The 17862-nt window shown below is 32.2% G+C and overlaps 1 non-coding gene across 1 annotated transcript; it reads left to right on the forward strand.

The window, feature by feature from the left end:
• The first annotated feature begins 17350 nt into the window (after positions 1-17350).
• LOC127116360 (small nucleolar RNA R71) lies at positions 17351-17457 on the forward strand. Its single transcript, XR_007801309.1, has one exon. It is a non-coding gene; the product is annotated as a small nucleolar RNA R71 (small nucleolar RNA).
• The last annotated feature ends 405 nt before the right edge of the window (positions 17458-17862 follow it).

Raw genomic sequence — 17862 nt, forward strand, 5'->3', positions numbered from 1 at the left:
AAAATATTTATGGCATGCATAAACATTTTATCCATATCATTAATCACATGAAAACTCTTTAAAAAGTTTCTTAAACTTAGGACTTGGTTGTAAAAGCCCTTAGATTCCTAAATTGTAGTTGGAAACCCAAAGTCACTATAACTTCTGAATCTAAGGATTTGTTATCCATGGACTTGGCTACCCTTTTGGTAAATTGCATAAACATGAGATGGAGTTGAAAAGACTTGCATATGATGATGTATGAGTAAAAAAGAAGAACATATTACCCCTCAAAACAGAGGAAGAAAAGGATTCAGAATCCAATAAAGAAATGACACTAATAGATCAAAACTTCAAAAGATTCGTGAAACGATAAAAACAACAAGAGGAGAAACAAAATAACAAAAGAAGATCATGATTCACTCATATATGCTTCTAATGTGGAAAAAGGAGCACATGAGACTGAATTTCCCTCAAAACGAGAAAAAGAACCATAAGAAGTTCAATAAAACCCAAAAGGAAGAGAATAAATCTTAAATCGCTTGGGAAGAAATGACATGGAATCCTCTGATTATTAAGAAGCCTACATATGTCTCATGGAAAATTGCTTTAATAGGGAGGTAACTTCATATTTATCTTTTAATGGCTTATTTCGTATTCGCAAGAAGTTAAATAAAAAAAGGGTTAAATATACGATACCCCCTGCAATGTTAGCGAAATTCTGTTTACCCCCTTTAAAAAATTTGGATCCCCCCTTGTAATGTTTAAATTCTGTGTCTTTTTCCCCCTATGATATATATTTTTTGTTTACCTCCCAGATTCAATGTTCAAATTGTACGCTTAGGGGGGGGGGGGGGGGGGGGGGGGGGGCAATAAGAAAATATTACATGGGGATAATCTCAAAAAAAATATATTATAGGGGGTAAAGCGAAACTCACCTACAGTGCAGGGGGTATCGTATATTTAACCCATAAAAAACAAGTATGTAAAAATAACTTGTCTCCACTTCTAAAGATACTATTTCTTCCTTTAAATTTAAAAATAAAAACATTTTGGAAGAAATAGAAAATCTTAAATAAAGATAAAATGTTTTAACTCAAATCTCTCCCTCTTCTTAGGAAGTATTAGATAAATATATCGAGTTTGGTCAAGGTAAGGTTTTAAAATGTGAAAACAAAGATTTAAAAAAGATATTTGATAGATTCACTAATGAAAGATACAACTTGAATCTCCTTCTTGGAAATCAAATAACATTATATAATAAAGTTGACCTAAGATATGAACATAATAATGATGTTAAGAAGTTTTGACAAAATATGTCATGCTCATAAAACTCATAAGTGCAATAATTGTAATAAAAATGGACACTTAGCTTTTTTTACTTATTAAAAAAAATTGTAAAAGTGAACATGATCCTCCTTCTTTATATTTCTATAAAAAGAATCATGAATGCAAAATGAGAAACATATCTAATTTATATTTTTCCAATTAAGATCCTCATGTAACTCAAGTGGGAATATTTGTCACACTACCATTAAAGGACACAAAATGATTTGGGTACCTAAATTTAATACTTAAATTTTTTGTGTAGGAGTACTTTACAGTATCACACACTAAGTGGTACCTTGATAGCGGTTGTTCAAAGCACATGACCGAAGACAAAACTTTGTTCTCTTCATTCACTCCCACAAAAGGAGGCTTTGTCTCATATGGTAAAATCAACGGGGGGAAATAATTGCTATTGGTATTGTTAGTAAGTTCCTCTATCCAACAATTAGGGAGGTTCCTTTAGTTTATGGTTTAAAGCATACTTAGCTAAGAAGTAATCAATTATGCAACAAAGGTAATAGTGTAACCATTGATTCTTTTAGATGCAGGGTTATCTAATGAAAGACTGATCAAACCATTTTTATTAGCTCTAGAAGTGGAAACACCTACACCATAATTCTAAACAAGATTCCTTAAAATAATGTTTGTATTCTGAATAATGAGGATTAATCATGGTTATGGAATAGGAGAATAATCCATATCCACATGGACCATTTAAAAAAGGTTGTCTGCAAGGATTTAGTGATTGGTATTCACAAAAATTAAATTTTGAGAAAAGTCGATTATGTGATGCCTACCAAAAAGCTAAACAAGTAAGGGCCTTTTTTAAATAAAAAATGTTGTTCCTATAAACCGTCCCTTTCAACTTTTTCGCATGGATCTTTTTGGCCCATCCAAAACCAAAAGTTTTGGAGGAAATCTTTATGGACGACTACTCTCACTGTACTTGCACATTATTCATATATGAGAAAAGAGAAGTGTTTGCTACCTTTTCAAAAATTTCGAAAGTTATCCTGAACGGAAAATGATTAAGTATTGCATCAATCAAAAGTGATCATGATGGATAATTCCATAATGATTAATTTGAAAGCTTTCGTAATGAGAGTGGAATTAAACATACCTTATCCACTCCATTAACTCCCTCAACAAATGGGGTAGTGGGGAGGAAAAATAGATCTTTATAAGAGCTAGCGAGGACAATTCTTAATGAGAACAACCTTTCTAAATACTTCGGGTCAATGCAATAAGCACTGCTTATAATATAATGAATCATGCACTACTATAAAAAGCACTTTTTACCTCGAACACAAAATGCATAATACCTCGGCTAAAGAAGTGAGTTAACATAGGGCGACATTAAAACTCGTCATTTATCACCTCGGTGTAAATAAAACTGAGAGGTAAAGCTATATGAACGTGGATTCGAGCCCCAACAACTGCATATTAAGAAAAATGAAACTGAGAGGTAAAGTTATTATTTTAAAATTTAGCTTATCTTACCTTTCGGTTTAAAAAATAAAACCAAGGGGTAAGATTATTTTTTTTTATTTTAAATTGTTATATGGTTTACGCAGAATATACATTGTTTACCTAGAATATTATATTGTTTACCTAGAATATTACATTATTTACACAAAATATTAAAATAAAAATCAAATTCCCTATAGATCTAGATAAAAGTCAAATTCCTTAGGGGGTGAAGATCAAATGTTGGTGCAAATATATTCTTCAAGGCTTTGCATGCATTTGATTATGAAGCAAAATAAAATGAGGGTTAGATAAATAAAATCAATATTCAAATATATGATTTTATGCTCAAATAAATATTTAAGAAAACAAACCTTAAACCTAAGTAATTTTCTACTCTTGCAATCCATCATAGAGAATTTTTCCAAACGTCTTTATGTTTCAAGCATTTGATGTACCATATATGTTAGATTTTCAATATTCAACATGCTTTTATAATAGATGTCCCTTAGGTTTCACACGGATGACTAATGAAAGATTCTTGAGCATTGATAAACATCAAATGAACGAGAAATATTTCTTAAGGAGGTTGAATATAGTAAAAAAACGCTTAATTATCTCCTCGGTCATGAAGAAAACCGAGGTGAATAAGTTTTTTTTAATTATATTGTTTACACATAATAGTAAAAATACATTGTAAAATTTGTTTCCCAATGAGAATTTTTATTTCCCATGTCCATGTCCCATGCAAGATGCTAGATATCTTATTCCCAATGAGAATTTTTATTTTCTGCACTTGTAATCGATCCCAGAGATCTGTAGTAACAACTCATGATCAAATGGATGGTGGTGAATATTTCCTCTCCTTAGGGCTGCTACATATAAGTTAGTCTTAGGGTAAAATTTGTTTAACGGGTGTTTTTATAGTAAAATACGATTATTAAACACCTCGATTTTATTATAAAACTGATGTTTTTTATCTTCTCCTTCTAATTATCACATTGGTGATGATGAAAACCGATGTGAATAATTTTTTTTTCTAAAGTTACACTGTTTCCACAAAATATTAAAATAAATTGTTTACAACAAATATTTGCTCTTATTATTGAATATCTTCACTGATATCCAGATTTAGTTGCATTCGCTTCTTTGTTCAAAGGTTAAGCTGCATCCTTGTTGGTTAAGCTCTATTCTTTGTTGGTTAAGCTTCATTCTTTGTGTAACTTGAAGCAAGAATGATTTTCTGCACTTGCAATCTATCAACTGAGTGTTCTTCAAAGGTTGAGTTCCCTTCTTTAACTGAGCGTCATTCCAAAAATACAACAATGACAACATCAACAACATTATGTGAGATAAATTGTAAGGGCGGAAAAAATGTGTTATTCAAGATAGAAGAACATCAAAGATTTTTTTTGTCTTGCAATCCATCCCAAAGAATGATGCTTGCGAGTTTGGGGAGGCTTCGTATTAGTAAGGATTAGGCTAAAATATTTTTAACGAGTGTTTTAATTGTAAAATCTTATTATTTTATGCCTCGGTTAAAAAGAAAATCGAATGGTCAGAATATTTTGTCTACACTTATAAACAAATAAAATTATAAACTACGGTAGATGAGAATCAAAACTTGTATTGGGTTGTTTTTTCACCTCGATGTTATGAAAAACCAAGGGAATGTATGGTATTTTATTTTTTAAAATAATAAAAAATAGCGCGCCTAGGCTTTATACCTCGATTTTCTATTGTTCGAGGTGGAAACTTCGTCATGAAAATCGTTAGTTGTTGTAGTGATGTCTTTATAAGATCAATCCTAAAGTTCATACACTATGAGTTACATAAAGGAAGGAAGCTGGATATTTATACGTTCATGCATGTCTTCAGATGCAAATCCTTTGTTCTTAACAATGGAAAGGATACTCTTGGTAAATTTGAAGTAAAAGCTAATGAAGGGATATTCATAAGATGTTCCACTTCTTAAAAAGCTTATAGTGTTTTTAATAAAAATAATGTGACAATAAAAAAATTGATTCATGTTACCTTTAATGAGTCTAACCCCTCATCTGTAGAGGTATAAATTGTTGATTGTACAAGTATCAAGGACTAGACATCTCTAAAAGATAAAGATAAAGGGAGAATTCAAAGTCAAACTCAATATATTCAAGAAGAATAAGCTAACAATGAACATCAAAACTATCCAAAAGAATGGAGAAATATTAAAGATCATCCAATCTAGAATTTTATTGGAGATCTTTCTACTGGGGTTAATACACGACACTCCCTTACTAAGGTATGTGACCGTATACCTTTCTTTTATCAAATTGAGGCAAATGAAGTTGATGATGCTCTCATAAACTAATGTAGGTCTTTTTCTTTGTAGGAATATTTAAATCAATTTGAAAGAAATGATGTTTAGAACTCATTACTAAAGCATCAGCTAATCAAGTGATTGGAACCCGTTGGATTTTTCGTAACAACCTTGATGAGGATGGAAATATTTTGAGAAATAAATCAAGACATGTTGCAAAAGGATATAATCAACAGGAGGACGTATATTTTGATAAAATTCATGCCCCTGAAGCTCGATTAGACTCCATAAGGATGCTTCTAGTTTTCTCATGCATTATGGCTTTTAAACTCTTCAAAATGGATGTAAAGAGTGCATTTTTTAACGGTTACAACCAATAGATTTTTTTTGTTAATTAACCTTAAAGCTTTGTAAACTCTTCCTTTCGTGATAATGTTTTCAAACTGAAATAAGTTCCTAGATCTTGGTATGTCTAAGCAAGTTTCTGCTTTAAAATAGTTTTCAAATAGGGGAGGTTGACAAAACCCTTTCATCAACTTTTTTTTAGTATGACATCTTATTAGTTCAAATTTATGTCGATGATATCATATTCATTGCTATGAACGAATCCTTAGGTAAGGAATTTTCTGAGATGATATAGAATAAGTTTGAGACGTCAATGATAGGGGAGCTTTGATATTTCATATGCCTTCGAATACATCAATCTAAATAAGGAACATTTAAAATGACTGCAAATAATTACTCAAGAGGTTCGACACAGACAAAGAAAAATATATCTCCACTCCGATGAGTACCTCATGTAACTTGGATAAAGATGAGGGAGGAAAATTAGTCGAAGAAAGCATGTACTGATATTCGATCGTTTCTTTCATTTATCTCACTACATATCATTTTGATATCATGTTTTTTGTGTGTCTTTATGCCTGTTTTCAACAAAACCCCTAAGAATCACACATCTCACTGTGGTAAAATGAATTATGATATATCTCACAAGTTCACCACAAATGGGTTAATGGTACCCCAAATGGACTGGTTGTCTCTTACTTGCGTACTCCAACTATGATTTTGATAGGTGCAAATTGGATAGGAAAATTACCATTGGTATGTGTCACCTACATGGTAACTCGCTTGTCTCCTATCATAGCAAGAAACAACAAAGTGTAGAGTTATCCATAATTGAGGAAAAATACTCTGTTGCAGATAGCTGTTATACGCAAATTATCTGGATGAAACGTCTGCTAAGTGATTACAAAGTTAATCTCAAAGTTGTCCTGATAAAATGAGACAACATTAGTGCCATAAAACTCACAAAAGATCTGATACTTCACTCTCGGATTAAACACATTAAGGTTAAGAACCATTTCATTAGAGATCATGTCGAAAAAGGGGATTGTATAATTAAGCACATGTCTTCATCTAATCAACTAGAAGATATTTTTACTTAACATCTTCCTAAATATTTTTTTCATATAACTGAACTAGAAATATTAAATCAATCATGCATTTATTAATTTTTGCTAGATGCCTATTCTCCTTCTTCTTATTCCCTTTCACTATATGTTATACATGATTTATGTACTTTCTTTGTGTTATTTGCTACTTTTTTTATTATGCCAAAGGAGGAAAAAAAATACTCTTATGGGGAGAAAGGTATCCTCTCTATATTTATGATGGGGGATTTAACCACTCCAATCATTTATCTATGTTTGTCTATTTATCCATCTCCTTAATAGAAACGGTGTCATCATAAAAAAGAATGTGGAACTATGGGCTTGTAGGTACAACAATGTGCAGATGATCTTGGAGGTAGATCATCCTAGTGGTTTTAATGATTACAACACCTAATGGCAAGAGACGTTCGTTGAATTTCTTAAAGATTTGTGGATAACAAAACTTTTCTTATAGGGTGTACTAAAGAAGCTTTATCAAGCCTTGATAGATAGAAGAACTTAAGTCCAATATGAAGTGTTGAATCAATGATGAATATAAAAAGGGATCTTAAAGCTTATAGCTTGTTAAAAAGAGGAAATATTAAAGCTCACATGATCTTGTGTGTGGGTGATAAGTGTATTTTAAAATTATAAGAGTAGCTCCTAAGATTCTAAGTCAAATCTCTCTCTCTCTCTCTCTCTCTCTCTCTCTCTCTCTCTCTCTCTCTCTCTCTCTCTCTCTCTCTCTCTCTCTCTCCTCTCTCTCTCTCTCTTCTCTCTCTCTCTCTCTCTCTCTCTCTCTCTCTCTCTCTCTCTCTCTCTCTCTCTCTCTCTCTCTCTCTCTCTCTCTCTCTCTCTCTCTCTCTCTCTCTCTCTCTCTCTCTCTCTCTATCTATATATATATATATATATATATATATATATATATATATATATATATATATATATATATATATATATATATAATATATATATATATATATATATATATATATATATATATATATATATATATATATATATATATATATATATATATATATATATATATCACAAATATTTTTGAAGCCTCTTTCATTTTACAACATCACTTGAAAATGAATTAACCAGATACCTGGTTGGTTACTAGCATGGTTAAACCTTTATCAGTATTTTTTATACTAGATAATCGATTCGGTTTATATTATTGTTTGATTCTTTGTATTTAGTATATTTATCCTATATTGTGCTTCATCATTAAACCTCTCACTCACGTAGTCAAAATGAATTTTCATATATAAAATGTAGGTTTTACTTACGCCAACCTTAAATGAATTGAATCAACGTAATTCATGAATATAACTAAAAAATTATGTTTGCATGAGTTGATTAAAAGCAGGATAGGAATCGACTCAAATAAGTATATTCAAATCTTTGTGTGGTGTTTTTTTATTAAATCAAAACTCACATAATTGTTTGAATTGATTCATGACCTGGATTTATCATGCTTCAATTATGTCTAGGTGATCAGATTCACACAATTGCTTGAATTGATTCAAGACTTGAATTTTTTTGGCGTATTTCAATTTTGCTTGTGTGAACTGATTCACATAATGGTTTCAATTGATTCATGAAGCCTAAAATAATTTATCATGCATCTGTTATGTTTGTGTGGTCGAATTCAAACATTTAAATGAATCGATTTGTTGATTAAAAGTCCATGGCATGTTTTCATTTAGTTTGTTTTATCCGATTCATAATTTATTTTAAAAATATATTCACATTAATCGATACATGACATGATCATTTAAGGCAAACAACAAACATTTGAGCAGATTCAAAATCATCTTTAAGTAAGATAATTTAAGTATTTTCACTAAATTTCTATTATTTCTCAAGAACTAATATGAATATTTTTTTCTTCATTTCTTAAATTAAATACATACATCAAATATAAAATAAGATAGCTAGAAAAACAAGTCCATCTCTCACAAAAATTTTTGTATTCAACTTTCGTATGGAGAATCATCACTTTATGTGTGTGTTTATGTGTGTGTGTTTACTTCCATGCGAGTACGAAAGCACCAAACTAGTATAAATACATATGTGCATTATTCTCTCTCTCTCTCTCTTTCTCTCTCTCTCTCTTTTTTGTTGGACATGTGACTTTACACATAAGAGGGGGTGAGTTGTGGGTTTCATTAAAATGGTAGTTTGAAAATCTTTCTTTGTCATTATTAGAGTTTAAAAGCATTTTGATAAAACCGTTTTATAAATTAGCAACAAAAAATAAATATGCAGAAAATAAAGACTTAAGGGTAAGATAAATGACATCAGGATTTATAGAGGTTCGCTCGAAATGAAAAGACATGATATTCTCCTTATGATTTGATCTAAAGAGTATCTAGTAAATCTTAAGAGCTTTTAGTAGGTTGAATTCTAGAACCCCTTATACAAGGAACAATTAAGTTCCGAGCTAACTTCCAACTAAAGAACGAACAACTAAGAGAAGCAGTAGGTTTTCCTTTCAAACAACATATGGAATTAGTTAGTCTTATTTCCAAACAAAGGATTGAAGTGGTTAGTCCTATTTCAAAACACTAACTTGAAGAGGTTATTCCCCAAGTTAAATTGATATTTTCTACAGACATATCTCAAACCAAAGTGAACTTTTGAATCGAGTTAAAATCACAAACCAAACCGAGCTTTTAACCAGATGGAGCATACGAACAAAAATGGTTACTTAGAACCTAAATATGCAAACCAAATCTTTTAAAAGGTTTAGCTTTGACCCAAAAAAATAATCCAATATGAATAAATTATTTAACCATGATAAAAATATTCCTTAGTTGAATTTAAAATTATACCCCTTCCAGAATACACAAATCCCTCACTAAACAAAAGGACTTTCTCGAAAGCGCTATAGCTAAAATATGTGAGAGAAAAGTTGAAAATACTTTTGAGAGAGAGTGAGGAGTGAGATATAGTTCTCACATTTCTAGAAGTTAAATTGTGAAGGGAATGACCTATGTTTAAAGGCTCTAGGTTGGGGAAAAAAATGAAACTTCCATGGGCCAAAACTAATGTCCCAATCTATTGGAACTTTTCTCCAATCGTTTGGAAGCCCTAAAATAATCGATTATAAAAGTTAAAAGAAAATAAAATATCTATATACTTTTTCGTTCATTAGCAGGTTGTCACAAACATTTAAGAACATCTTTTACCCTAACCCAATGGATTGGGTTTGAGTGTCAATTGATTGGACACTATAATTTTTGTCCAAAAGCATTCAGACAGTTCCTGATTCAACTGAAATGACTCAAAAATATTTTTAGGGATAGTTTTATTAAGAAATAGAGGATTAAAAACTTATTTTTAGTTGTATAACTTTACGAAAAAGTCCCTTTTGTGTTTTTACCTAACAAGGCTCACTTAGACACAACATGGCGATTTTTCACAATTCATCTCTTTCAATCTTTGTAGCTTCAAGACTTGTCAAGTAAACCAATTATATAGAAACTTTCTTGAATCTTCCCGAATATGAGGCATGAGATTCATTCACATTGAGTACCGTCATACGAGGATGTTTACAATGATCACGAAACTCTAAATTGTCATATTTTTTGCTTGCATCTTTAACTGCATATAGAAAACACTCATTTTAGTTGTCATCATCAAAAGCGCATTATCGAGAGCTTCTTTGATTACTTGCAAAACATGATTTTACATTATCCCCCTTTTTGATGATGAAAATGCATCTCTCAAGGAGGTGATAAAATAAATAAGCAAATATATTTGGAGTGGTTAAACTCCGCCTCAATTAAGTAGAGAGTATACTCTACTCCCCCTAAGAGTATACTTCCCCCCTTTGTCAAAATAAAAAAGGCATGTAATAATGCATTGCGATAATTAAATATACAAACATATTGGCACATAAGAATTTTGAAAGGGAAAACATCACACTTTATTAATTTAAATCGTACTGGAATCGAAGTACAAAAAATAGTCATTTAATTCCTTATTTAAGAATAGTGCGGGAAACAGGAAAACAATCACACTAAGAAACTAAAACATATAAATGAGATTATTATTTACCATAAGAACCATCATTCCTTATGATGATATTTTTTATGTCTTCTACATATTTTTCTATGCTTTAGAAAATTTCCATGACTTTGTTGATTGTTATGTCTTCAGACTCTTCAAGGTGTTTTTGTTCAACCTCTGAGCCATCCCTTAATTCTCTATGTTTGATGAGATCCTTCATATCTCTAAGGGATGTGTAGTTGATCCTGTAGTTGTATGACTTTAAGATTACTCATATGGTATCAACATTGAATGTTCCTAAACGTTTGGTGTTCATTGCTCCGTAGGGAAGTTCTGCTGTCTGGATATCTTTGGTGTGGATCATATGGAAGAATATCCCTTATGCCCAATTTGTTGGAATATTTTAAGTTAATAGCCAAAGGGGAACAATATCATCTCTGATGACATAGTTGAGGTTCACACTCCTTGGTAGAAGGATTATTGTTAAGAGGTAGTGCATAATGTAGCGGGGTTTTCGTTACCTTTAGGTTTATTGACTAAACCAAAAGTAAACATACAATTCGAGTCGCCACCACACTTTTATTTATCCAAAAGAAAGGTTAAAAAGCGAACAAAAACCAAGTAAGAAGTTTTATCAAATCAAAAACTAATAAAAATGTCAAAGATCTGGGTAAGGGGGTTGGTTATGAGATGGGAAGGTTTTATGCACCCAAAACATCCTTAGTACTCTAAGGGAACCTCTTTTTGCAAATGTGCATTGTAGGTTGGTATTTGTGAAAATATGTGCAAAAGATTGGGGGGATGAGAAAAGAATAGATTATATTTACAATTTTTGTTTGAATGGATGAACCCATTGCCTACGTACCATCATAAAGGTAGGATCAAAACCTCGTAGTTCGGGGTAAAAATCTCAAAGATTGGTGAATTGATTTGATCAAAAGCCTTAAGGTCTTTTGTTATCAAAGGGAGAAAACTCAACCTAAACCAATAATCCACCATGTGAGGAGAGCTTCAACATACTAGTGAGGGGTTAACCCTATAATAAGTATGGAAGACTTATAGTCCAATCACTAAGGACAAGGTGAGGTTTACACCAACCACTATGATAACTCAAACCTATGACTAATGTTTATGAAAAGGTTTTAACAAAGGTGGCCATTGGAACCAAAAAAACCACTTGAAGTGAATTGTATTTACATGTTAAGTGTATTTACAAAATGAGGTCAAAGTTGGATTAGAATTTATTCATAATGAGTATTAACGGAAAGATTTTTGAAAAGTCAAAGGCATAAGGCCTAGGTTTCTAATTTGAAACAAAGTTAAAGTTTGCACAAAATGAGTTTGGCTTGGGTTAGAGTGAGGAGAAGAAGAGAAAGGCTAGTCCTAAAATATACAGAGATAAGAGAAGAGATAAAACCCTTGGAGTTCCTTTTCTTGAAATCATAGAGATGATTCAAGATGCTCCTTTCCTTTGGACTTAGCACACAATCAAGCAATCAAACAATTATAGATTCAAGCTCCCAGGATCTCCATTTGGCTTGTCTCTCTTAACTTAGATACTCATGACAATGGTCCTTCTTACTATCTCAAGATGGAATCCCTATCACACAAGAGCAAACATCAAAAAGTTCACAACACAATAAGAGGAATGGACAAAGAATAAGTTTTGGAAAGGAAATCCTTTGAAGTCAACTTTTTCAATTTTAGCATTCTAAAGACATGAGGCCTAGTTGCTCTTCAACAAGTTTAGCATTCTAAAGGCATGAGGCCTAGTTGCTCTTGAACTCCTTTAAGCATAGGTAAGGTCCTAATTCTAAGTCCTTTCTCCTTTTTGCATTGGATTCACACAAAACAAAAGCAAAACCAATCACAAGACAATAATATATTTATATAAAATAATGAGCTCAAATGAACAAAAGGAAAATGGCATAAACATAAAATATGTGCTCAAGTGAGCAAAATGAAAAGCAATATGAATAAATGAGCAAGAAAGTAAATTGCATTAAAGTAAATTGCAAGAAATTAAATGCTCAAATTAAAGTTAGTAATTAGTGGTTATGTTAGTTTGTCATAAGACAATTTAGCGCTATGTTAAGCAATCGTAAGTGGACTAATGTAGTAGTCACACCTATCTGAGGTCGGTCAATAAAACTATAGGCAAATAAACACAAGTTAGAGATCATGACTAGTAAGCCAAGCTCCTACAACTTGCCATGCCAAAAGAAAAGAAGAAAGACCTCGTATGGACTTTAGGTATTTTGCTTGACTAAGAAGCAACCTATCTTGGACACAAAGCAACTCACTTGATCTTGGATCAAGTTGAGTTTGATTTGGATCAAAGAAGGTTAAACCTCTCATTTGTCAAGACTAACCATAAGACATTAACTCATTGACCAAAATAAAAAGAAAATGGGATGAAGATGAAATGGATGGAAAGAGAAATAAAGTGTCAAATACAATTGGTCAAAAGTGAATCAAATCATCATCAACCAATGCTAAACAGAAGAGAAATGAAGGTTAGAAGTCAACAAGTCAAACATATTTTTTTGGTATTTTCGGAATTAAAATAAATGCAAAAATAAAATGAACAAAATATGGTTAAACCTCAAATTTACTTCAAATCAACTTCAACAAGTCCAATTAAATTCTCATGGGTCTAACATGGTCAAGCAAGGTTTGACAAAAAATTTCAACAATCTTTGAAATCAGAAACTATTTTAAAACAATTAAAAACAATGAAAAATAACACAAATGAATTAAAATCTCAAATCAATTAAGAAATTGATGAGACTATTTTTCATTGACTTATCATGATTCATAGGTGTTAAGAAAACATTTTTCGATTTTTCAGATATCAAAAAGTATTTTAAAATGAATTAAAACTATTAAAAACCAAATAATTCACAAAAAGTATTAACTGAAGTCACAAAAATAATTAAAAATCAAAATATGAAACTAGATTTTTCAAGAAATTTTTTGGCATTGGTCTCATATTTTTGTGACTTCAAATAAAATATTTATGAATTTTTGAAAATAAAAGGAATTAAATGGAATTGATCAGAAAATAAAAAAATAAGGAAAAACCAACGTGCTTGGATCATTTCATTAAATGACGTGGCCATGATCTGAGGGTTCAGAGGTGCGGTCATACCATGATCCAAAGTCAAGCGCGCAACATTTTGAATTAAAACAAGTCATAACATTGGAAGGCTGAGATTCAAACACTTGAGTGAGATCTAAGGGCTCTGAGGCTCCGACGTGGGGATGGTGGTGGAAACCACCATCATCTCCGGCCAGGCAACTGATTCCGGCCACCACGCACAGGGATTTCAACTTCAATGAAAATGAAAAAGCAAGGTATCAAAATGAAGCTGAGGTGATGTACATTACCTCTGTAACCATAGATTCTCCTCAAAGTTTCTATTTAAAGAGAAACATGAGCTTGAAAATCATGGTACACAAACTGAAATGGCACGATTTGTAAAATTGAGACCACCACTGGTGTGCCTCATGCTTTAGGACTTCAGAAAACAACAAAAACCAGAGGAATTCACATCATATAGCAAGATCTAGATCAAGAAAAATTGAGGTTCTACCTCTGAAATGCAGCTTCAAACATCACGAATTCTCCAAGCTTTTGATCCAATATTGCTTTGGAAGTGTGAGGATGATGCAAGGCTAAGGAATTAAGACTTGAAGATCAACTAAGGATGTTGAAATTCAAGCTTGAAATTGAAAATGAAAACTGAAATTCCTTTAGGTGAGGGTTTGGTTTTCAATCTAGCAGCATTTCAGATCTCCTTCAGGTTTTATTTTTGAATAAGCAAGAGCCTCGATTTATAGCTGGAATGGATGCAAGGTGGTGTTTTGCTCGTGTGCATGAAACTTGGATCCTTCATGCATGGGCCTGTACAGGCGCGTGCAAAGCCCAAGAATGAATGGAAATGCATGCTGAACTCATATTGAAGTGAATTGGACGTGTAAAAGAGGCTGCACAAGCTTGCATTCCAAGTTATGATGTGAATTGCACAAATGGACATAAACATTAAGCTCTTCAAAACTCCCACATGGAAAATCCAAAAATGCTAACGCGTTGGGAAAAAATTCATTTGGAGTTTGGAAATTTATGAAAACTGACTGTGAAGTTTAGGGTACAAAACGTGTCTAGGTTCCCTTTGAATTTTTTTGCCAAAACCAAGCAACTTCAATCCCTTCTGTTTCAATGATGCAGCCTCAAATGGAAAAACCTCCAACATAAAGGTTGTAAATCTTTTCAATATAATCAATTTGGACTTAAAGTTTGCATCATTTATAGTTTTAATGAGAAAGTTATGGGCATTTGAAGTTGGACATTTTTCAAATTCAATGACTTAGGTCCAAAGTGACCTATAATGTTTTGTATTATCACATGTTTTTCTTTTAGGATTATGAAATTTTGTCCAACATAACATTTGAGGTATACATCTTAAGATTTCCAATTCATTTGGTATCACCTCAAAATCATAAAAAGTAAGGAAGTTAGGTCCTTGGGAAGTTGACCCAAAATTAGGGTTTCAGTCAAAATGACCTATAATGTTTTGAAATGAATGATGACCTTCAAAGTTTCAAATGGAGTTTTGATGAACATGAAAGTTGTTCATATGGTTCGTAAGAATATGTTTTATCTTGGGGTCATCTTCATTTGACAAACACATTACATGTTGTATCTCAATATATCTCAGTTTAGTCAGATGGCTTGACTGGTCAACTTCTCAAGGCCAAACTTCAAATATTGATGAATGAATGATTGAGGATACTCACCTAGGCTCAAATATGCATAAAATAATGAATTAAAGAACTTCCTTTGATTTAATTTGATCATAGGTTGAGGTTGCTTCATGAGCAAGGCACAGTCAATGCACAGTTGAATTAAGGTTTCCTTGGGAAACAATCCTCAAGCCCCTTGGATTATCTTGATCAAATTGTCAAATTGAGATACTTGGGAGACATATATGATAATTATAAACTTTGTGGACCATTGTCATGCTTGTTTTCATCTTCATCTAGCCACTTCATTAAGCTTAGGAGCCTCCTAGGAGCATGGGAGCACATGATCACCTGAGCTTCAAAACAAAAAGAGTTAGTGACATATTTTTGTGCTTTTGGTTAGTAATCAAAATAAGAAAAGCAATAATATACAATACAAGCATGCTTGGTGGTCTCAAACCACTCACACAAGTCCCACCCCTAGGGTAAAGGAGCCATACATGCTATGATCCTTGAGGCAATGTATTGGGAAATGATATGATGCCATGAGGGATCTTAGGGTCAAAATTAGGGTCTTACACATAACACAAACTTTTGGTTTTTAAAAAGGTTGACTTAATAGGAAGCTTTCCTTTCTCCATGGGTTTCACAACGAGGGAGGTTAGAGTTATAGACCACTTGAAATTATTATATCCTAAGGGTGCTCACATTCCTAAGGGTGCCTCATATGTATAGATTGTGTCCTTGGTAGGGAAACTCGAAGATTATACCAAAAAAGTCTTTATGGATTTCAATTTTAGCCTCTCTAACTGATGATCTGAGGGATATTCCAACAATTAATAAGTTGGAATAACATTTTTTCACGAGGTTTGGAATTTTTTTACCAGGTAGCTTTGTAAATAATTCCCACATCGACTTGTAATTATAGAGTGCAACCTAAGAAGGGTAGGGGTGGGGGGAATTAAGTTTTAAGAAAATTTCTCGTAATTTTTCAGAAGAACAGTGACGACCTTATGAATGATAGGAAGAAAAATAAAAGTTAAGAAAGAATGAATGAGACACAAGAATTTTACTAGTTCCCCTTATCAACCAAGATTACGTCTAGTCCCTTCACAATCCATGAAGAATTTCACTTTGTTAGATCTTTGTACAGCCTCACACCAAGACTTTCCTATAATATTTTAACACGACACACCAAACCTATGAAGGACTTTGAATCTCCCCGATTCAAAGGACCTTTTTATAATAAATAGAAAAACACTAGTTTCTATTTATAAACACCTGTAGAAACTACACAACACTTGCTTTACAGAAAATATCACCACACACTTGGTGAAAAATTTACAGCAGACAAATAAATTGAGTACATATATTTTGTGTGCTTTCCAATATTCTAAAAAGTTAATCTTCTATTTCAAATGAACAATTCAAGAATATGTAAACATTAAGTGTTCAATTGTTTATGAAACTTTTTCTCTAATGTATGAAATTATGCAGTAAAAGTTTCTAAGTCATTATGTATGAACACTTGAAAAATAGAAAGAATTATTTGAAAAATATGATGAAAGAGGTGTCTTGAAAAATATGAAAAACTTGCCTTAGTTGCATCACAAGATGCCTCTTGAATGAGTGGCAATGTTTGGAAAATATTCATGATTAATTGCAATGACTTTGAAAAGGTTTCATGAACATGTGTAATGGATAGGTATTGTGATGTTTCTGATTTTTCACGTAACATCAGGAAGCAATCAATTGCATAAATGGAGAAATCGATTGCATATATGGAGCAACCGGTTATTCCATTGTTAATGTTCAAAAATTATGAAAATATACAGGATCAATCGACTTTGGTGTTGTATCAATCGATTGTGGGATTAAAACTAGACCCCTTAATTGATTGCCTCTTAACATCAATTCATTGTTCCTTTTATGTTTTCTATTATTCTCAATTATTTTGTAACCTTCTTCATAGGATTTAGATAGCAAAGCTCCACCAGAGGATGCATCCATCATGTTTCGTGAGGATGGAACCAATCTGTTGTAGAATATTTCTAATTGGATACAAATTTGTACCCCATGGTGGGGATATTGCCTTAATAACTCTTTAAATATTTCCCAAGCATCAAACAAAGACTCATCTTCTCCTTGTCTAAATGAAGTAATTTCGTTTCTCATTTTAGCATTCTTAACAAGAGGAAACTACATAGCTAAAAAAATTTAGTTAAGGCATTTCGTGTGGCTATGGAATTTGGCTCTAAAGAGTTCAGCCAAATTCTAACTCTATCCCTTAGAGAGTATGGGAACAATCTGAGTCCAAAAGTGCCATCATAAATGTTAGGTGTATTGAAGTTTCTAGCCACTTTTAAGAATTTCCTCAAGTGAAAATGTGGATCTTCATTGGCAACCTCTGGATATTAGCGTATTTCTTGCAACATTTGAAACATCATAAGCTTGAATTCAAATTGTTCCACTGTGATCTTTGGTCTTATAATCCACGTATTCATGGCATTGGGATTAAATATAATATAGTCCATTTTGTTTTTTGCCCTATCATTGGCAATGTCAATAATGCCATTGTCCGCC

This window comes from Lathyrus oleraceus, chromosome 1 (genome assembly GCF_024323335.1).
Source record: "Lathyrus oleraceus cultivar Zhongwan6 chromosome 1, CAAS_Psat_ZW6_1.0, whole genome shotgun sequence".
Classification (NCBI taxonomy): Eukaryota; Viridiplantae; Streptophyta; class Magnoliopsida; order Fabales; family Fabaceae; genus Lathyrus; species Lathyrus oleraceus.